Here is a 22,667-nt window from a genome sequence, read left to right on the forward strand (position 1 = left end):
TACCTATCTGCCTCTCCTTCAGCCCAAGCTTCTCCAGGGCTGGGATGATTATTATTTTCACCTTTATATCCCGAGCACACAGGCCAGGAATGTAGAGGATGAGTAGAATAATTGAGTATGTATAGAATGCTGAAGAATGCTGAAAGATTTCAATTTTAGTTTCAAAGCACAGTGATAACAATCACACCATGTATCTTGCTGTAACCTAAGAATGTAGCCAATGTATTTATTTATATTAGGACAAACATTGACTTGAAAAAAGTAGTGGTTCTCAGACCTAGATGATGATCAGAAACAACCAAATCAGAATCTGAACATAAAGACTCTCCAGCTGTAAATGACATCATGGCAAAAATCCAGTCCACCACAGGAGGTCCTTGAGACAAAGGCAAGAAAAAAGCTCAGGGGCCAAGGGCTGAAGACAAATTATAGAAAGCACATGTTTGTGTTGGGGGTGCTACCTCCAAGACACCGTCACGTTTGGGGATGCCGAAAGTATTACAGGAAAACTGCAAACAAAGCAAATGATAATACTTAGTGCTTTCTAGAAGGGCAAAGAAATGAATGCATACTTCAATGCATATTTTCTGGAGATCAAGTGAAGCATACTCATCAAAGCCTTAAAAATAAGCATAATTGTTGCCTTAGTAATTTCACCTCTGAGGATTTACCCTAAGGAAATTATCATGGATGTGCCCAAGAAATTCACTCCAAGGATGTTGATCACACTTCCATTTAGAATACAAAAAACAAATAAAATAACTCTGGAAATTAGTAAAGGAAATCTCTCTAAAATGGAGTCGGGAGGTTTCGGAAGGGGGAGTTCTCACCCCCTGCCCCCAACTCAGTAGTCAACTGCAGACCCACCAAGAAGAGATGGACTTGACCTTACTTGGATTTAGCCTTGCGCGTGGATGCTACTCTACGGCTCCAGCTGGAGGAAAACACACTTTTCTTTCTTTCTTTCTTTCTCTTTCTTTCTTTCTTTCTCTTTCTTTCTTTCTTTCTTTCTTTCTTTCTTTCTTTCTTTCTTTCTTTCTTTCTTCTTTCTTTCTTTCTTCTTTCTTTCTTTCTTTCTTTCTTTCTTTCTTTCTTTCTTTCTTTCTCCCTTTCTTTCTTTCTTTCTCTCTTTTTCTCTTTCTTTGTAATGTTTATTTTATTTTTGAGAGAGAGAGAGAGAGCACAACAGAACGTGAGCGGGGGAGAGGCAGAGAGAGAGGAAGACACAGAATCTGAAGCAGTTTCCAGGCTCTGAGCTGTCAGCACAGGGCCCAACACGGGGCTGGAACCCAGAAACTGTGAGATGGTGACCTGAGCCAAAGTCCGAAGCTCAACTGACTGAGTCACCCAGGCACCCCAAGACATGCTTTCCTTATCCCCCCAGTAACAGCTCAGCCAATGAGAAGCCACCACAGTCAAACTGCCAGTTTACTCTAACAGACTTGTAGTTCCTAACAACCTTTCCAAATTACCCCTTTCCTCCTTAAAAGCGGGGGGGGGGGGGCTCTCCTTTTTCCCATGACTTGCCTTCAGTTTTACTACAGTTTGTTTGTCCCAGATTGTAATTCTCTTTTATGCCCAAATAAGCCCATCTTTTGCTGGTAAAGTAACAGACAGTGTCTATTTTTAGGTTAACAGATCAAAAGAACTAAACCAAATCAAACATCATCAATGCCCAACCCCAGAGAATTGATAATGGGTATGGAAAACCACCTAACAGAATACTTTGTGACAACTAAAAAGATACTGTAGAAATATATTTCTAGATATGAAAAGATGCTCCTAATATATTGCTACAAATTTTTATCTTTAAAAAAATTGTTTAAATGTTTTTATTTATTTTTGAAAGAGAGAGCGCGAGCAAGCAGGGAGGAACAGAGAGAGAGGGAGATACAGAAACTGAAGCAGGCTCCAGGCTGTCCCCACAGAGCCTGATGCGGGGCTGGAACCCACAAACTGTGAGATCATGACCTGAGCTGAAGTCAGATGCTTAACCGACTGAGCCACCCAGGTGCCCCTGTTGCTAAAATTTTTTAAAAGGACATAATACAGAGCACTACGCAAAGTAGACCTAATTTTTGAAATTAAAATATACAGATGGATCAAGCATAACTAGTAGTAGCTGCGTCTTAGCATTTGCATCTGGAGGAGGGATACTGTAGGTTGTTAGAAGTTTCTTTTGTTTTTCTGTCTCTTCTGAGTTCTTTGTAGTAAACCTATGTTGCTTTAATAATAAGAAAATGAAGACTTTAACAGAACATACACATATTAAAGCCCAATGTCAATAAGATCAGAGGAGCAAGGCTTTAATTTTTGAAGCCAGCTCTTATATAACACTTATTACACACTATGCATGCTATCAATTCACTAACTGTTTAATCATTACATTACATATTCGTTAACTGTTTAGTCCTCCTTACAACCCTGTGAATAGATTACAGAGTGGGTGGAGCCAGGGTTTGGACGCTGGGAGTCTAACCCTGGAGTCTGCACTCCTAGCCAGCACCCTACTATGAGGGGAGAAATCTGGGTCTGTCTTCCATCCCCATGATGTCCATTTTTCATGTCTCACTGATTCTAGGCGGGTTGGAGGGGAGCATATACTGGAGAGACTCTGCCTTGCCTGCACAAGTGGGCTTTGAGGGTGATGTTAGGCTAAGTGCAGTGGGTGAAATCCATCCTCTCAGCGCCTTCTGCCTACCTGCTCCTCTTGCTAAATGTAGTGCCTTTGCCTGATTATTGATACTAAAGGTCCACTCTAAATGTCCTGGAGATTTCCTGATATATGTCTACTATCTTAAAGCCTAGTTAGCTTATTAACACTTGGCTTTATACTCAGCAACTGCTAGCAAATCTTCTGAAATAAATCAATGCTAACACGACAAAGGGCACAGATGTGTTGATGGTAGGTCACCCCTCTGGGCAACATGTACATATAAATAGAGGCCTTCTAGAAATTATTCCTAAAGCCAAGGAATTTGTTATTCTCACGGTACTTATTTTGGACATTGCGGGTGAAATATTTTAGGCATTCATAGCTGAGCTGGCTGGGCAATGAGCAACGGCTGTTTTTGACCCCCTTAGCTCCTGCCAACTTCCCTACAAGCTGCAAAAGCTAAATGCCCCTGTCCCCGGCCTCCTGGCTGCTAGGGGTAGCCATGTGGCACGGTTCTAGCCAACAAGACAAGATGTAGGTGGTTTGTTAAGGGTTTGGGGAGAAAACTTCTGTTTGTGGCCATTGTCTCTAAATCTGACCACAGGTGAAGCATTTCAAATGTTTCATGGTTTCACTTCTTGGAACGTGTGGTAAGGAAACCGGAATGAGCTCAGATACTCAGCAACAATAATGACAAAATCCATGGCAGTATTGTCAGTGATTCTAAAAAGATAGAAACAATGTAAATATCTAACAACAGCAGATTGCTAAAATAAATAGAATATCCACATAGCAGAATAGCATGTAACCATTTAAAATGAAGTTATGGAAATACATCTTTTATCTTGAAATATGTTCCTGATATATTAAATGGGTAATACCCCGCATGATATATTCTGATGCGTATACCTGTCGAGTCTCCTCCTCCCCCATGCCAGGTGCCTTCAACTTCATACCTGGAGCTGTTTTAATCACTGGTGACTGGAAGGAAAAGGTCAGAAGCGTCTGGAAGATGCCAGCCCAGAAACTGAGGCGTTGAGCCAACACCGGCAGTTGCCCGTGTCCAGATCTTTTCTTAATGTATGAAGAATAGTCTCTGTGAAACCGCTGTTAGTCAGTTGCCTTTCACTGCCAGCCAAAGCATTCCTAACTGATACACACATCTTTAAAAGCAAACCGCAGTTCAAGTTCATGGCTCTGGTTTTATCTAGAACGTTGAAGTGCAGTTCCAACACATAGAAAGGCAAACAAAAACGAAGGTCCACATGACTGTGGTGTTTGTTCATAGCACTCCTGAGCATGTTATATATCCTTATTGAATTTCTGGTTACCTTAAAAAGAAATACATTAAGATTAAAAAGTAGAGGCTGCTATCTAAGATTCATCACAGGTAACAGAATGCAATATATAGCATTAAAAATTCTATTGTTTTAATGACTTGACAAACATATTTGATAATGTTCATTTATTCAGACTTTTGGTTACTATTTTTCAGGTTTGATAAACCCATCACGTTCTTAGCAATATACGATGCAAGAACTCACTGGTTGGGTCTGTTTTCTTTCTTTCTTTTTTTCTTTTTTCTTAATTCCTATATTTGACTCATCTCTTTAACGAAATCAACTCTAGTTTTAAAATTTTTATACTTTTTTTTTGGTGATTTCTCTGGTGACTTCTACCAAACATTTATTATTTTTTATTTTTATTTTTTTAAATATGAAATTTATTGTCAAACTGGTTTCCATACAACACCCAGTGCTCATTCCAACCGGTGCCCTCCTCAATACCCATCACCCACCCTCCCCTCCGTCCCACCCCCCATCAACCCTCAGTGTGTTCTCAGTTTTTAAGAGTCTCTTATGTTTTGGCTCCCTCCCTCACTAACCTCTTTTTTGGGTCTGTTTTCTTTCTAACTCATCTTCCTTTATCTTGCTTTCCCTCATTTCCTTAACCCCTCCCTCCCTTCCTTCTCCTCTCTCTCTCTCTCTCTTTGTAAACCACAGTCTCATATGGAAAGAAAAGAATAACATGTATAAGGATGATATAATAAATAATAATGAAGCAAGCACTCAGGTCAAGATCCACGTGTTGGATATCTTCTCTTTTCTTCTTGCATCCATTGTCTACCTGCTGTTGACACTGGAGGCTGACTAACAACTCTTCTCTCTGACTCTCTCTTGGGTCTGGCTGATGGGGAGCCTCTGTGGGAGATCTGAGGAAGGAAAGAGAGTGGGGGTAGGGCATCTGTTCCCTTGGCTCCTAATGTGAGGCCATCTCGGGCTGACTGTGTCTTTCCACTCCTCATGACATGGTAGAATCTACTTAATTTTCTGTCCTGATTCCAGGAACCACAGCTTCTCCTTGTTCCTGCAGGCCTAGGAGTGGTAACAACTTGGCTGCCACTAGCCCCAGGTTGCAAAACCATCACTTGTGTTTCCCCTACTCCTTCACCTTTGTAATTATTGTCTTCTAAATGAATATTCCTCAAATTACCCTATTTTGAGTAAGACGGCTGTTTCCCATTGAACCTTAATTGATCCAAAATAGATACCACATGGTCCAATACAGTAGCTCTTGGCTGCTTGTGGCTGTTTAAATTTTCATTTTAATTAAAGAAATGAGGGGCACCTGGGTGGCTCAGTAGGTTGAACATCCGACTTCAGCTCAGGTCATGATCTCACAGTCTGTGAGTTTGAGCCCCACGTCGGGCTCTGTGTTGACAGCTCAGTGTTGGCCAGTTCAGATATACAGAATTTCCATCATCACAGAAAATTCTACTAGAGAACACTGATAGACTATTTACCATCCCCAGACCTCCCTTCCTCCATCAGTCTCCTTTTGTTGTAATCACACCCTTGCTTTTCTTTATCATTTTACCACTTCTGTAAGCATACTAAACAGTACATTTTAAGTTTTGTCTATTTTAAACTTTAAAATGTAATTTTACATTTTAAGTTTTGTCTATTTTAAACTTTAAAATGTAATGTTTCTGTTGTCTAAAAACAGTTCGGTTTTTTTACTTTTTTTTTTTTTTTTAATTTTTTTTTTCAACGTTTATTTATTTTTGGGACAGAGAGAGACAGAGCATGAACGGGGGAGGGTCAGAGAGAGAGGGAGACACAGAATCGGAAACAGGCTCCAGGCTCTGAGCCATCAGCCCAGAGCCCGACGCGGGGCTCGAACTCACGGACCGCGAGATCGTGACCTGGCTGAAGTCGGACGCTTAACCGACTGCGCCACCCAGGCGCCCCAACTTTTTCTTTTTTGAGAGAGAGAGAGGGAGAGAGAGAAAGATGGAGAGAGGGCATGTGTGAACAGGGGGAGGAGCTGAAGGGGGGGCAGAGAGAGAGAGAGAATCGTAAGCAGGCTCCATGCTCAGTGTGGAGCCAGACATGGGCTTGATCCCATGAAGTGAGATCAGGACCTGAGCCAAAATCAAGAGTCAGACATTTAACTGACCAAGGCATCTGGGCACCCCTGGACTGTTTTGAACATCTATTCATGTTATATTTAACTAATGCTTGTCTATCATCATTGGTATATAGTATTCCATTATGTGATCATATCACACTTAAGTAAAAATCCGTTCTACTGTTGCTGGATATTTGGGTTGTTTCCAGCTTGTAGTCATGACAAACCATGTATATTCTTCTTTGTGGATGTTTGTACACATAGGCACACATTCTTGTAGGCTCTGCACCTGGAGTAGAATTGAATTGTTGGGTCATAGAGTGCATTTCCCCCCCCTTTAACAAATCATGTCAACCTGTTTTCCAGAGCGACTGAACAGATTTGCACTCCCATTGGCTGTATGTGAGAATACCTGTTGCTTTACACCCTCACCAGCACTTGGTATTTCAGATGTTCACATGACCCCCATCCTGGTGTGCTGTGGTATCTCCCAGTGATTTTTAAATTTCACATGCCTGCTTACCAATGAGGTTACTACCTTTCAGGTGCAATTTCATTCCCCCCCCCCAACATATATAGTCAAGGATTTCAGCATCATTAAAAAAAATACGGTCCTTTCCCCATGCCCTGTGCCACTTATGTCTAAATCAAAGTCCATATAAGTAGGTCCTGTTTTAGGATATGCTTTTCTTATCTGTTGGTTTCTTTGTCTATTACTATGTCAATTTCATACTGTTTTAATTACTGTAGCTTTGATATCAACATATGTTGGTATCTGTTGGAGCAGATCCTCTTGCTTCTTATTCAAGATTGTCTTGGATATTTTTGGCCCTTTGCATTATCTTTTATTTACATTTTAAAACGAGCTTGTTAAATTCTAAAACAAACCCCCCAAATTCTATTGAGTGTTTTGGTCAATGAATATAGTATATCTTCACATTTAATCAGGTCTTCTTTAATATACTTCAATATAATTACATAATTTTCTCCATAAAAATCTTATACCTTTTTAAGATATTTTATTTCTGGAGAGCCTGGGTGGCTCAGTCAGTTAAGGTTCTGACTGTTGATCTTGGCTCAGGTCATGACCTCACATTTTGTGAGTCTGAGCCCCTCGTTGGGCTCTGTGCTGGCAGTGTGGAGCCTGCTTGGGATTCTGTCTCTTCTTCCTCTGCCCTCTCCCTGTCTCATGCTCTCTCTCTCAAAATAAATAAATAAAAACTTAAAAAAAATTATTTCTAGGTATTTAATATTTGTGATGCTATTGGTTATAGTATCTGTTTTTCAAATTATATTTTCTATTTTTTAGTTTTTGGTGTAGAAATGCTGTTTATTTTTCTTTATTGACTTTGTATCCCAGCAACCTTGCTAAAATGTCTCAGTGATCTAATAATATAAAGTAGATTCTTTGTATTTTCTTTCTGCTTTCCAACTGCTGTGTCTTTTATTTCTTTTCTTGCTTTATTGCACTACCTGGGGCCTCTAGTAATCCCAAGAATGTCAAGTAGAGGTTGTGAATCAAACTGTCTTTGTCTTCTTTTCCAATCACCAAGGGGAAGATTTTAATGATTCACTCAGTTGATTATTTGCTGTTTTCTTTTTCCAGATACCATGTATCAGATTAAGATTAAGGAAGGTTCCTTCAATTCCTGTTTTGTTGAGTTTTTTTTTTTTTTTTTAATCAATGGATACTGAATTTTATTAAGTTCCTTTTTGTATCCATTGAAATGATCATGTGCTTCTCCCCCCGCCCCCCCCCCCCCCAATTACTTATAAACTAGTTTCAGAAAATGAGCTGGGGAGCTGCCAGGTCTATTTTCTAATACAAATACCTTACATGATGCATCTGTGGGTATACCAGTTTAGGCTCTTTTGATTGCGAAAATAACAGAAGCCAAAAAGGGGGGAACTCGATGTCCCATTTAACCAAAACTTTGGCAAGGTGAATTTAGGCATCAACTTATGTCATTGGGATTCTTTCTCTCCATCACTGTGCTCTGTTTTTCTCTGTGTTGGTTTCCCTGCACCCTCCCCACCTCCACCTGGGGCAAGACAACTGCCAAAACCCACGGGGCACCTTCTTCAAGTTTCAAGTTCAACAGAATAAGGTTAGGTTTCTTTCTCTCAGCTTTTCCAGCAAAATTGTCATTGTATCTCAAGGGCTGTGACTGGGTCATGTTCCCATACCTAAAGCCATTACAATGCAGTGTCACATAATGACCTGATCCATCAGGCTTTAGTTATGTGCCTGGTCCTGAAGCCGGGGGTGGCATAAACTCATCCTGAAGCACATGGATTGTGGGAGGGACAGGATGTAGGTGGTTTCTCAGAGAAAAACCTGGAGAATGGTTATCAGAAATAGAATCAAAGAATGTCTCCTGTACTAACCTAGATCTTTATTACTACCAGTTCCTCTGCTACATCTATTACAATCTTAGATTGCCGATTAAGCTTGGGTTTGTTTGTTTTTGTTTTTGTTTTTGACTTATGTTTAATTCGTTTTATTAAGTGGGTAGGCACCCTGCTGAGAGCTTTGATGAATTGCTCCTATAATTCTCACAACAACCTTAAGAAGTAGGTACAGATATTACCCACATTTATAAAATAAGGTCTATGTGAATGGACAGAACTGGGATTGAAACTCAAATCTATTTACTTTACCCAACACTGTTTCTCTAATCATCTACCTCTAAAATACAAGGGTACTGAAATTGATAAATCTAATTTTCTAACTCTAAGCTCCTTGATCTCATTTCAACAGAATTTTGAAATATTATCCCTGAATAATGTTTTGCGATTTAACATACCCCAAAGGAGTGTACAAGGGGAAGGATATGCAATTTGTCACAAAGGATGTGCTTCAACAAGAAGGCTAACGCAAACAAGGATTAGTACCAGTTTGCCGTGTTGCCCTGCCTTCATTAGTGGCACGGGGCCATTTCTGAATTTAGATTCCCTGTGAATCAGTCACCTAATCCCAGAGCTTCACATTAAGGAAGTAGTATCTGGTTGGCAACAATGGCATAACAAGGGTAAAATGTCCCTAGGGCCATGTAGAACATTCCTGCCCTCACTTTCTCCACACTGCTGCCTGAAGGGCGAGATTTTGCAGCATTTAGTGCCTTGTGGTCCTCCATCGATTGGATCCCTGTATGTCTCACTGAGACCCACCTTCTTTGTTCCCTGGTTATTAGTGTCTGCAGAGATACTGCCCTCTGATAATCATTAGAATTCGGAGAATGGAACTCCATTGTGATCCGATTATCAGTGTATTGCTGTTTCCATCAAGAAAGTCTGACATTAGAAAAAAAGCTGTTCTCTAACTAAATGGAACTACATACCATTCCACTGTATTTCCTGTCTAACTCAGTGTTTCTTTTATTCTCTATACCTAGAATGATAGGAAACTGGGTTGATTTAGTTTTTCTAGAACAGACTTTGCAAGCGTAGAGTCTTTTGTTTTTACTCACTCTATTGATGTACCGCGAGTGTCAAGAACTGTTCCTGGCCCATAATAGGTACTCGAAAACATTTTAGCTCGATTGGTGTTCTTAGCGTCACAGTTGATTTGAATTCTGGAATGAGCTCCTTACCTCATTAGAGAGTAGTAACAGTTCATAAACTGGCATGTGTCCTTGGCCCTCACTTGGAGTAGCCTTGGTCTTGTCCAGTGATTCTCTGTGTGTGGCCTGCAGACCACCTACATCAGAGACTGTACAGTGCTTATTAAAAAATGTAAACTGCCTAGCATGGAGTCTTTGAATTGGCAGTTTTTAATGAGTAACCTGGGCTATTTTTATGAATATTAACACTTGAGATCACTGATCCAGTCCAGCATGTTATTTTATAAAGAAGGGAAGTCACTTGCCCAAAGTCACACATTTCAGGGCGTGTCTTCCTCCTTTCCTAACGGTACCCAGGTTTTTGTTTGAGCATTTATCCAATCCACAACAGCCTGTGTGCTTTGGAGGAAGGTGAACAACATCCCGCTCAACTTCAAGGTTGTACCCTGAATGGCATAGTCAATCCCTCAGGACACAGTAACTAGTTCAGAGGTAGACACATGACCCAAGGTGGTCCAACCAAGGTGAATGTCATAATTCTCACATGGAAAGCTGACATCGCAGCACTCTGTCTCTTTCTGAATAGCCTCGGATAATCTTCAAGCCTGAACAGTTGCAGCCATTTGCAACATAGGGAAGTCCAGTACAAGATAAAACAGATGGGGAGGCAGATAGGACAGACAGGCAGTGAGGATGTCACTGAGCTGTTGAATCCATTCAACCCAGAAATAGGCCCTACTTATAAGGCCTTTCTGTTAGCTATGTAACTGATTATTTGCCTTTATTACTTAAGCCAGTTAATTTGGATTTTCTGTTACTTGCAACTGAGTATGTCCTAACAGATTTATTAATATGTTCGAAGCAGAGAATTTAAGAAATTTCAGCTCTTTGTGCTTCAGTTTTACAATTAGTAAATTAATGGATTGGAACATATCAGTGGTTTTTAAATGTATTTTTAGCCATCAGACCCATTTTTTTCAAGGAAATTCTTACATGGACATACAAATACATAAAATACATTTAAAAATTGAACAAATTGACTCCTCATTTAGTAACTCTCACTACTGATGGCAGATATTTCATTGTTTGTGGAACCCATGGAAACTTCTATTTCCTTGGAGCACAATTTAAAGCTCACTAGTACAGATAATAAAATACATGTAACGTATTATGTGTAATAAAATATGTAAGTACATATAATGGCTGACATTTATTGTTCTTTGTGCCAGGAATTGTGTTGAGTGCTTTTTTTTATGCATGGCTTTATTTTAAATTCAACACAAACCTATGAAATAAGGACATGTATTTAATAAAGGGGAACAATAATACCTACCTTGTAGGACTGTTGGGAAATTAAAATAAGAGTCTAGACTACAGAGTGAGTGACTTTTCATTGAATTTGAACCTAGAAGAATGAACACCTGAAAACCTTGCCTATTTATGGGCTTTCTAATTTCAAATCAATAAATTCCACCTTTCTGTTTATGTGAGCCTTAACTGGTATAGATTCCTTCTGAACTTGAGCCTCAATATTCTTATGAGTAAAAATGAGATTCAACTTGTGTTTCCTCTTTTACTCTGTTGATATGTGTTAGTTCTTTTGGTGACAGAAAATCATACCATCAGCTGCAGTACTTTATGAGGAAAACAATAATACATTCGTAGATACCATAGAATGTTTGTGCTGAAGCCCTCGTAATCACGTTAATTTAAAGAATCACAGAGAAGTTTAACAGCTTCCCTGGCTTGCATAGCTCGTTAGAGTCCAGAATTGAGACTAAAGTTCAGTGGGCTCTGACTTCTGGGCCAAAACTCTTTATATTTGATCCTGTTCCTAATCAACCTGACCAAACTTGATCTCTAACAGCCACTGAATTTAGCCGATAAGAAAGGAAATCTTATGGGTATTAAAAGCAAGTATGTTCCAAATTCGATTTGTCAAGACTTTCAACGGCCTTATGAAGAAAAGGATATTTGGCACTGTGGTTTTCTTTGTACACAGAGGTGTGACTATGGTTTTGGAATCCTGTTGTGCCCTTCACACTGAGAGTTCAAGTACAGAACCACTGAAATAATATTTGGTAATTCTGTCTAGTTTTTGCGATTTCTCGATTAGTTAGAAAACTAATGCAATACCTTCAACACTTCAAATTTTATTTAATTTGCTTGAGTGTTCAATAGTTCCTCAATAGTTCAATAGTGTGTGTGTTTTTGATACATATTTCGATTTCAACATATATCAGACAAATTGTTGTCATTGTATTACCTGTCTTTGATTACATCCTCTCTAATGTGATTATAAGTTTTCTGGGGATGAGGCCATCTTTTTATCAAGTACAATCTTATCATAGTTTGCCTTATCATATTTTGATATTTCCAGAAATTTGAATGTAGCCCAGATGATAGCTTAAGCCCCCCACTGCACACCTTTGCCAGCATTTCTGCACATTCCTGGTGAAATTTTGTTCTGGCTAGTTCCAGCTCCCACAGGACTCTGGGTCTGGCTTGAGGCATGTCTTCTTTGTAGGGACCTGCCCCTAATATTTGCAGGGCCCAAGCCAGGGCAGGCAATAAGAGGGGAGACTCATATACTATTTGGCTAAATATTTAACAAACTATTAAACTGTTATATATTAAACTATTAAATAAAATTTGTACCGTACTCCTACCTTGACAAAGTTGCCTTCATAACAACCTAGAAGGTCAGGTTGAAACAATTCTTGAGCTTCTTCTGGTTCCCTATTGGAATTTGGCAGTGTGGGGAGAGCCAGACACTGCCCACCAACTTCCCACCCACTCTTAGTATACCTCCTTTTCTTCCTTTGCCCCCTCCTTCATCATCTCACATGATGAGAGTTTTCATATGCAATCATGGACATCCCTGCATGTCTAAGCTCTAACTCACTCTCAAATAACCACTCCTTGGAGTGGACCTCATGTTGGTGGTATGCACACCAGTAATGTGGGCTATAATCAGGAAGCTGGGCTCAGGGACAAAGATTGTGCAGTGGGATCCTTTGGACAGGATGCCTGGTGTATGGTCTAGAAACAGAGAGGGTATGGTTCTCAGATCAGCAGCATCAACATTACCTGAAGGTTATTGGATTTGTAGACGCTAAGGTCCATCCATCTCTTGCAGATGGCAAGATTTCATTCTTTTTTATGGCTGAATATTATTCCATTGTGTGTGTGTGTGTGTGTGTGTGTGTGTGTGTGTATACCACAATTTATTTTTTGTTAATTAATTTTTTTAGTAATCTCTACACCCATTATTGGGCTTGAATTTACAACCCCAAGATTAAGAGTTGTATGCTTTTCTGACTGAGCTGGCCAGCTGGCCAGGCACCCCTATATATACACCATGCTTTCTTTATCCATTCATCCATCACGGGACACTTAGGTTGTTTCTGTATCTTGGCTATTGTAAGTAATGCTGCAATAAACATGAGGGTGCCTATATCTTTTTGAGTTAGTGTTTTCATTTTCTTTGGATAAACAACCCAGAAGTGGAATTGTTAGATCATATGGTAGTTCTATTTTAAATTTTTGAGGAACCTCCACACTATTTTCCGTAGTGGCTCTACCAATTTACATTTCCACCAAGAGAACATAAGGGTTCCTTTACTCCACATCCTAGCCAACCCTTGCTATTTCTAGTCTCTTCAATAATGGCCATTCTAATAGGTATGAGGTGGTATCTCATTGTGGTTTTGATTTGCATTTCCTTGAGGATTAATGATGTAGAGCATCTTTTCATGTACCAGTTGACTATCTGTATGTCTTTTCTGAAAAAATGTCTGTTCAGATCTGCCGATTTTTAATAGATTTTAGGGGGGGTTACTATTTAGCTATAGGAGTTCTTTATATATATGAATGTTAATCCCTTATCAGATATATAATTTACAATATTTTTTTCCCATTCAGTAAGTTGCCTTTTCCTTTCATTGATATCTTCCTTCACTGTGCTTTTTAGTTTAGTAGTCCCACTTGTTTGTTTTTGCTTCTGTTGCTTTTTCTTTTGGTGTCAGATTAAAAAATCATCACCAAGTCCTATGCCAAGAAGCTTACTGCCTATCTTTTTTTCTAAAACTTTTATGGTTTCAGGTCTTATGTTTAAGTCTTTGATATATTTTGAATTAATTTTTGTGAATGCCATAAGATAGTGGTCCTGTTTCATTCCTTTGCATGTGGTTGTCTACTTTTCCCACCATCATTTATTGAAGAGACTGTCCTTTCCCCATGATATATTCTTGGCTCTTTTGTCGTAAATTGGCTATATATGTATGGGTTTCCTTTCCTTTCCTTTCCTTTCCTTCTTTTATTTAGAGAGAGAAAGAGAGAGCAGGGGAAAGGGGCAGAAGGAGATTGAGAGAGAAAGAGAGAGAGAGAATTTAAGCAGACTCCATATTCAACACAGAGCCTGACATGGGCTCGATCCCATGACTCTGAGCCAAAGTCAAGAGAATGCTCAACTGAGTGAGCCACCCAGGTGCCCTAAGTATGGGTTTATTTTTGAGCTTTCTATTTTGTTCCATTAATCATGTCTGTTTCATTGATCTGTGTATCTGTTTTTATGCCAGTGTCATACTGTTTTAATTACTATATTTTGTAATAAAGTTTGAAATCAGGGAATGCAATGCTTCCATCTTTGTTCTTTCTCCAGAGTTCTTTGGCTATTCAGGTTCTTTTTTGGTTCCATACAAATTTTAGGATTGTTTGTTCTATTTTTGTGAAAAATTCCATTGGAATTTTGATAGAGATTGCACTGAATCTGTATATAGCTTTGGGTAGTGTGGACATGTTAACAACATTAATTCTTCCAATCCATGAGCATGGAATGTTTTTCCATTTATTTGTGTAGACTTCCAATTAAACAAAATTTAATATTTATTTATTTTTGAAAGCGAGAGAGACAGAGTGCAAGCAGGGGAGGGACAGAGAGAGAGGGGGAGTCATAGAACCTGAAACAGGCTCCAGGCTCTTCATATAAAAATTCATATATTTTTTTCTAACAGTTTTTAGGGTTTGCTATATATAATATCATGTCACCTGCTAATAGTGACAGTTTTACTTCCTACTTTCCAGTATGGATGCCTTTCCAATATGGATGCCTCTTTCTTTCTTTCTTTCTTTCTTTCTTTCTTTCTTTCTTTCTTTCTTCCTAATTGCTGTGGCTAGGACTTCCAATACTGTGCTGGATAAAAGTGGTGAGAGTAGGCATCCTTGTCTTATTCCTGATCTCACCCATCCCAGGGCAAAGCTCAGAGGGAGCTGACTGCACCCAGACTTAAAGTGAAGTAGGTTCACCTGCTTACATTAAACTGTCAAACTTAGGGCAGACATCTAGTTTTACACACACACACACACACACACACACACACACACACATCTATAAGCCTGCTGAAACTCTACGGGGATGGAGACTGGGGAGCGTCATCTTTGTGCTCTCTCTTTCCATGCTCTAGATTACCAGCATCTCCCAAATGGAAACTTTTACACATGTATGGTGCTCTGAATATTCTGGCTGCCACTTAGGAGACACCTCTCGATTACTTGGTTCTGGTGGCCCAGCAGGGCTTTGCTTGCAGTTCCACAGGAATGTATATATCTGAACATTTTAAAAGTTGATGTCTGAGGGTTTGACTTCCAGTCAGTCTGGTCTTGGCACTGAGGTCCTTTGGGACACTGACAAGTCTTAGCACATTCTCAACTATAGGGTCTATGAAAAGGATTACAGGCTGCTTGGACAAGCACAAAGTTTTGAAAGGCAACAATAAGCTGGTGCAGAGTTGAACCACAGGGTTCCTCTTCTACATGAGGCCACTCCTTCAAGACTAGGACAGGTAGTTGTTTCATCTACTGTATAGAAATCAACCACAGAAAGTCAAGCAAAATGAAGAAACAGGAATATATTCCAAATGAAAGAACAAGAGAAAACTTCAGAAAAGAACTTTAATGAAATGGAGGTAAATGACAAAGAGTTCAAAGTTATGGTCATCAATATGCTCACCAAACTGAGGAAAAGATTGGATGGATGAACACAGTGAGAACTACAACAAAGAGATGGGAAATATAAGAAAGTAGCAAAGAGAAGTCACAGAGCTGAAGTATACAAAAACTGAACTGAAAAATACACTAAAGGGGTTCAATAGAAGACTAGATGAAGTAGAAGAAAGGATCAGTCAACTCAAAGACATGGCAGTAGAACTCATCAGAGAAGCAAAAAGAAAAAGAAGGATAAGAAAAGTTATGATAGCTTAAGGGACCTATGGGACATATCAAACAGGCTAACATTCATATCATAGGGAAGAAGAGCGACAAGAAATGGCAGAAACCTTATTTGAATAAATAATGACTAAAAGCTTCCCTAACTTGGGAAAGGAAACAGACATCTAGATCCAGGAAGCCCAGAGAGCTGCAAATAGAGAAACCCAGAGAAACTCACACCAAGACACATTATAATTAAAACACCGAAATCAAGGACAAGCAGATAATACTAAAAGCAGCAAAAGAAAAACAACTTGCTACATACACGTGAACCCTCATAAGACTATCAACAGATTTTTTTCAACAGAAACTTTGCAGACCAGAAGGAAGTGGCATGATATATTCAAAATGGTGAAAGAAAAATACTTCTAGCCAAGAACACTGTACTCAGCAAAGTAATCATTCAGAAGTGGAGTAGAGAGAAAGAATTGTCCAGATAAGGAAAAGCTAAAGAAATTCATCACCACTAGACTGACCTTACAAGAAATATTAAAGGGCCTTCTTTATGCTGAAAAGAAAGGGTGATAAATAGTAACAAAACACATATGGAAAAATAAATATCACTGGAAAGATAGTGGATTAATCACTTGTAAAACTACTATAAAGATTAAAAGACAAAAGTAGTAAAAATAACTATAATTACAATACTTAGTTAAGGGATACACAAGATAAAAAGATTTAAGTGTGACATCAAAAGCATAAAACATATGTGTGGGAGGGAGAATAATACAGTTGAGCCCCTATTTTATTTTTTTAAAAATATTTATTTTTGACAGAGACAGAGAGAGAGAGTGAGAATGAAGGAAGGGTAGAGAGAGAAGAGGACAGAGGATCCAAAGTGGACTCTGCTAACAGCAGAGAGCCTGGTGCGGGGCTCGAATTCACCAACTGTGAGATCATGATCTGAGCCAAAGTCAGACGCTCAACAGACTGAGCCACCCAGGTGCCGAACCCCTATTTTAAAATTGATAATTTGAGGGTGTTGGATGGTTCCTTCCAGCTCAATTTCCCTCTGGAAACAGTTGACTTCCTAATTTCTGAAACAGTGATATTGTTAACTGGAGAAAGATTAGATATTAAGGTCTGTTGGGCGGGGATCCTGACTGTTTACTAACTGCTGAAACTGCATTGTCTGCATATGCAGATGCCCAGTAAAAGCCTTTTGAATGCTGAACAACTGCGGACTGGCTAACAAGCAGAATTTGATTTTCAATTCAGAACTAGCTCTACTTACAGCATTTAAGCTATCTAAAGGTTAACGATCAGTGTACATTTGGACAAACCACAAAGAAAACTAAATTCTTCAATTACAGGTTTCGTTGGTGTAAGGCGTGAGGATTCCAATACTCCAGCCCACTATGTACAGATTAGATCACTTTATGACATACTCAAAGAGGGTGACTTACGCTGAAATCTCCATATGTTAAACAAAGGTCTTTTCTCGATGGAACAGAAGTCTACTGTATTGATGTTGCCCTACTTAACAGTAACTGACTTCTCCATCCATCCTGACATTCCTCCTTCCCCCTTCCCCCGGTATCTATCATTAGCACTCTTCTCATGTGCCAGTGGCAATTTTTTATGGGTCCAGATATAAGATCAAGCCCCAGGGAAAACTAAGGAAAGGCAGGGATTGTGTTATTGGTGCACATTGTTCTCACATTAACAAAGTACAACCTCAGCTCCACCCTCAGAGATCCAGTTCAACTGGATGTTCCATAACAAGGCTGCTCAATGGGCTGGATGCATCCCAGGAAGGGTGGGGAGAGTTACAAAAGCCATCTCTTCCCTTTGTCCAAACCAGCCAGTAAGCAGCAGAGGAGATTGTTTTTCCTAAAGTTCGGTTCTTAAACTATGAGAACTTCTACCCTCAGCATTCAATAATATTATTTTGTCTACAATTACTTTTCTTTTTTAGGGCTCAGAACATTTATGACAAGTATCTTTGAGACTGGCCACATATTTGTCACTTAATTCTTTAAGTTCCTAGCTAATGGGAAGTTGGGAATCATTGCTGTAATTTTCCAAGGAAGCTTTAACATGTCTTATCATAACCAAAATTGTATCTTAAATGATTGTTTGGCAATTTTGAGATTGAGAGTTCCAGTATGCATTTCCCAACAAAGCAAGTCATAATTAGATATAAATGTTTTCCTTCTTTATTTTTCTGATCCTGTCCTCAAAAATGAAGCTCAACATTATGGCACTTGACTTCCATTAACATTCAGATGAACCACACTGACATCTCATTAGGTAACTTCCAGTGACTCAAGACAGTTATTATTTCTTTTATTAAGCATTAAATTATAAATTTTTTATTGTTTTTAATGTTTATTTATTTCTGAGACAGAAAGAGACAGAGCATGAGTTGGGGAGGGACAGAGAGAGAGGGAGACACAGAATCCGAAGCAGGCTTCAGGCTCTGAGCTGTCAGCACAGAGCCCAATGTGTGGGGCTTGAAACCACGAACCACGAGATCATGACCTGAGCCGAAGTTGGACGCTTAACTGATTGAGCCATCCAGGTACCCCAGTGAAATGTCATTTAAAAGATGCTACCAGTATCTGTTTTTGAAAGTGAAAATTTCCATTTATTTTGGGGTAGATGTTTTGGAAAGACTTCTGAATGAACTCCTTTATTTACACAATGACCTAAATGGCAATCCTGTAGATGAAGATATCAAATGTTATATTTAGGAATCTAATTTGAGTCCATCTTGAAACCCGTGCCTCTATCGACATGTTTTTTTCCCCTAAATCTTTTTTTAAAAAAATTTTTTAAAGTTTATTTATTTATTTTGAGACAGGGAAAGCATGAGTGGGGAGGTACAGAGAGGGAGAATCCCAAACGCTCAAGTTCACAAACCATGAGATCCTAACCTGAGTGGAAATCAAGAGTCAGAAGCTTAACCAACTGAGCCACCCGGGCGCCCCGCCCCTACATCTTGAATATTAATGCTCTATGCCTGAAGATGACTTGTTCTTAGAAGATGTTTTTATTTTCTTACCTAAACTGATAGAATATTAAAGCTGATGAAGATCTGAGACTAGACCATACGAGGATAAACATGATTGTCTTTTTGCCTCGCGTTGGAGCAAAGACCACGGTAAAGGCCTGGCTGTTCTTGGAATAACCGACTTTGGGAAATTCACTATGGATGATTATCATTTCTTGTCTGAGTCATGAGTTAGCTTATACCCCTTATGAGGAGGAGGAAATTATTTTCCCCCTTAAGGAAATATTTTTTTCCTACCATTGATCATCCTGGAGTAGAAACAGAGCCTTGGATCGTGAGAGGAAAGGATTTTCTCCTCTTTTTTTTGGAAGCTGGGACATCAAGAAGAAAAGAGAGACATCTCTTGCATGTTGAGTGGGCTCCTTGCTACAGGGAGGGCTTTTGGGTGCTAGGACCAGCAGGTTTATTTTAGATCTGTGGCTCCAACTTGGAGCAGTATTTGAAATTACTGTCAACAGTGTATGAACCAGGGTCTAATAGTAAAAGCAACTTTATTTTTATTTTTTTAAATCTAGGGGTAGTCCTTCCCTAATCCTGGATGAAAACTTGCATAGTCAATAGTTACAGATAATAAAATGTCATGGTCACTTTTAGTTGCAAATTCAGTCTCAGTGTGGTATTTAAGTTTTCTTTCTTCTCCCACCTAGGGCCTATTGCAGAGAAGAATATACCATCTGGGAAAGAGAGATATGAATTTCTTCTCTCTTTCTTCCTCCTCTGTCCCCCAGTTGCTCTACTAACCCCATCTGTGTTGAAGCAAGATGAAGACGAAAGGTCATGGGAATCAGAAAGGTGTTTCTTGGCCAGTATTTTTTTAAGATCTCCTTGGGCATTCTGGACCTGGCAGACATTTAAATGCAGATCTCTCTCCCATGGGCACTTTTACATGTTCTTCAGGGGCTTCCTTTCCAGATCCCTTTGAATGTTACTCCATTGATATAGCTGTTCCAGATTCCTGTCCATTCCCTAGCATTCATGCAGTCTGTTCCGTGGTTGGAGGTGAGTATGTTACTTCCCACACACAACCTCTACTCTGTTGCTGCAGGCTGCTTTCCCACACATGAGTTATGGATCTGTGCTTTGTGTCCCCTAACTTGAGGCAACACACATTAGGTTCTCTGATGGGGTTCCTGGAGTCTCTCTCACAGGCTTTATTTGTTGTTTCTTGCAATCTTCCCCATACCTCTTCCTCTCTCACCACTTAATATGCACTGTTTAAAAAATTTGAAAGTTAACATTTTTCTTCAGTTCTGACCCTTTTCCATTATCTCTGTCCCATTGTATTCTTCTAGAGCTTAAGAAATGTGTAATAGAGCCCTTTAATCTAGCCTTCATTTCTCTTAGTTTTCCCATCATATTTTAATATCTTTATTGGTCTGTGTTACACTATCAGTGAATTCTTGTACTAGCTTCCAATACTTATTAATTCTTTTTTTGACTTTGTCCAGCCTAGGATACAGGTCATCCTTGCTTTGCACAGTACCATGTTAGGAAATTTGTGCATATCTAGCTGTGTCTTCAATGATCACAGAACGATGCAAAGTGAAGACACAGTTCTGATGTGCATGAGTTTGGTTAACACTACACTGTGCAAAGTAAGGACTGCCTGTATATCCATGTTAGGAAACAAAACTAATTTCAACAAGTTAAAAAAGATCAAAGTCATATCAGGCATCTTTTCTGACCACAATGCTTTGAAACTAAAAATCAAGCACAAGAAAAAATCTGGGAAGAACATGAATATATGGAGGTTCAATAACATTCTACTAAACAATGAATAAATCAACTGATAAATCAAAGAGGAAATAGAAAAATACATGGAGACAAACAAAAATGAAAACACAACCACCCAAAATCTTTGGGATGCAGCAAAAGCTGTTGTAAGAGGGAAGTTAGTACATACAGGCCTCTACCTCAAGAGACAAGAAAAATCTCAAATAAACAACCAAACCTTACACCTAAAGGAGCTAGAAAAAGAAGAACAAACAAAACCCCAAACCAGTAGAAGGAATAAAATAATAAATATTAGAGCATAAATAAATGAAATAGAAACTAAAAAAAAAAAAAAAACCCACAATAGAACAGATCAATGAAACCAGGAGCTGGTTTTTTGAAAAGATCAATAAAATTGAAAAACCTTTAGCCAGACTCATCAAAAAGAACAAGAGAGAGGATTCAAACAAAATCAGAGATGAAAGAGGAGAAATAACCACTGACAACTCAGAAATACAAAGGATTAGAAGAGAATATTATGAAAAATTATACACCAACATATTGGACAATGTAGAAGAAAAATGGATAAATTCCTACAAACCTATAATCTCCCAAAACTGAATCAGGAAAAAATAGAAAGATTGAATATACTGATTACCAGCAATGAAATTGAATCAGTAATCAAAAAACTCCCAACAAACAAAAGTCCAAGACCAGACGGCTTCACAGGTGAATTCTACCAAATATTTAAAGAATAGTTAATACCTATTCTTCTCACACTATTCCAAAGAATGGAAGAAGAAGGAAAGCTTACAAATTCAATCTATGAAGTCAGCATTACTCTGATACCAAACCAGGTAAGACACTACAAAAAAGAGAAGTATATCTTTGAATATATGTTCATTGGAGGGCAAAATCTCCGATGAACATATATGCAGAAATCCCCAACAAAATATTAGCAAACCAAATCCAACAATACATTAAGAAAAATCATTTGCCATGATCAAGTGGGATTTATTTCTGGGATGTAACCGTGGCTCAGTATTTGCAAATAAATCAATGCGATGCATCACATCAACAAGAGAAAGGATAAAAACGAATGATTATTTCAATAAATGCAAAAAAAGCATTTGACAAAGTACAACATCGATTCATGATAAAAATCCTCAACATAGGTTTAGGTTTATTATCAACATAATAAAGGACATATATGAAAAACCCACTACTAACATTATCCTCAATGGTGAAAAACTTAAAGCTTTCCCCCTAAGATCAGGAACAAGACAAGGATGTCCTCTCTCATCATTTTTGTTCAACATGGCACTGGAAGCCCTAAATCCAGCAATCAGACAAGAAAAAGAAATAAGAGACATCCAAATTCTCTCCCTTCCCTTCCTTTCCCTTCCCTTCCCTTCCCTTCCCTTCCCTTCCCTTCCCTTCCCTTCTCTTCCTCTCTTTCTTTTACAGATTTCAAGATATACTACAAAGTTGCAGTAGTCAAAACAGAATGGTACTAGCACAAAAACAGACACGTAGATCAATGGAACAGAATAGAGAGCCCAGAAATAAACCCATGATTATATGATCATTAATCTTTAACAAAGGAGGCAAGAATATGCAATGGGAAAAGACAGTCTCTTCAACAAATGGTGTTGGGAAGACGGGACAGCTTATATGCAAATCAATCAATCAATCAATCAATCAAACTGGACCACTTTCTTACACCATAAAGAAAAATAAACTCAAAATAGATTAAAGATCTAAAGGTGAGATCTGAAACCATAGAAATGCTGGAAGAGAGCACAGGAGGTAATTTCTTTGACATTGGCTATAGCAACATTTTCCTAGATACATCTCCTGGGGCAAGGGAAACAAAAGCAAAAATAAATTACTGGGACTACAGCAAACCAAAACTTCTGCACAGCAAAGGAAACAAGCAACAAAATAGAAAGACAGCCTACTGATTGGGAGAAAATGTTTGCAAATGATATATCCCATAGGGGATACTATCTAAAATATATAAAGAACTTCTACAACTCAA

At 38.8% G+C, this 22,667-nt stretch overlaps 1 long non-coding RNA gene across 2 annotated transcripts in view; it reads right to left on the reverse strand.

Annotated features, from left to right (window-relative positions):
* The window catches only part of LOC123601577, a 56,293-nt gene that overhangs the window by 6,212 nt on the left and 27,414 nt on the right, over positions 1–22,667 (reverse strand). Inside the window, exon 3 of one of the 2 annotated variants that reach the window (XR_006714169.1) lies at positions 3,613–3,987. The exons of the other annotated variant lie outside the window; for it this stretch is intronic. This is a non-coding gene — a long non-coding RNA (uncharacterized LOC123601577). The remainder of the gene's footprint in view (positions 1–3,612; positions 3,988–22,667) is intronic. 2 annotated transcript variants of the gene reach the window in all.

The sequence above is a fragment of the Leopardus geoffroyi genome, chromosome D1, assembly GCF_018350155.1.
Source record: "Leopardus geoffroyi isolate Oge1 chromosome D1, O.geoffroyi_Oge1_pat1.0, whole genome shotgun sequence".
In the NCBI taxonomy this organism is placed as follows: Eukaryota; Metazoa; Chordata; class Mammalia; order Carnivora; family Felidae; genus Leopardus; species Leopardus geoffroyi.